The sequence below is a fragment of the Carlito syrichta genome, unplaced genomic scaffold, assembly GCF_000164805.1.
Source record: "Carlito syrichta isolate Samal-C Ts95f unplaced genomic scaffold, Tarsius_syrichta-2.0.1 Scaffold315099, whole genome shotgun sequence".
Classification (NCBI taxonomy): Eukaryota; Metazoa; Chordata; class Mammalia; order Primates; family Tarsiidae; genus Carlito; species Carlito syrichta.
This window is the reverse complement of record NW_007259195.1, coordinates 445,563-446,198: the sequence shown is the minus strand read 5'-3', so window position 1 is coordinate 446,198 and position 636 is coordinate 445,563. Positions and strand designations below refer to the sequence as shown.

Sequence of the window (636 nt, the reverse complement as noted above, 5' to 3'; positions counted from 1 at the left end):
GGCTCACTCTCACCCAGACTGGAGTGCAGTGGCCGCTCCCGGCCACCGCAGCCTTGACCTGCTGGGCTCCGGCGATCCTTCTGCCTCAGCCTTCACACACACACACACATACCCCTACCTGACATACCCCAATCTATCACATGTTCCCTTTCTGCAGCAGACACAGGCTTTCTATATAGTTCTCTTTATGTAATTTAGAGCATTTCTTGTATCTACTTCATGTTCACTAATTTAATTATTCGTTTTAAAAATATAGCTATACTTTGAGGTAACTTAAAGAGTGCCATTGAAATGAGTCAAGGTAAGAAGAATATGAACTTAGCAGCCAAAATATTTATATCTTTTCTACTTGATGTTAACGTGTCAACTTTACTGCTTTAACCACTGCTTGCTTATTTGAATTAAAATGATAATATGACCATAAGCCTATAGACATGCTTCACATTTTGTAATATAACGCAAAGAAAGCACTTATAGTGAAGTAGAAATTCAGTGATATATTTAATAAATGGTACTAGTCAAATCATATATCCATATGGAGAAGTGAACCGGGACTCTCACCTCTTACCTTTTACCTCATTTATTTTATTTTATTTTATTTTATTTTATTTTATTTTATTTTATTTTATTTTATTT

General features: G+C 35.2%; 1 pseudogene; it reads left to right on the top strand.

Moving 5' to 3' along the window:
• The first annotated feature begins 291 nt into the window (after positions 1–291).
• Positions 292–636, top strand: part of LOC103274894 — a 5,032-nt pseudogene continuing 4,687 nt past the window's right edge.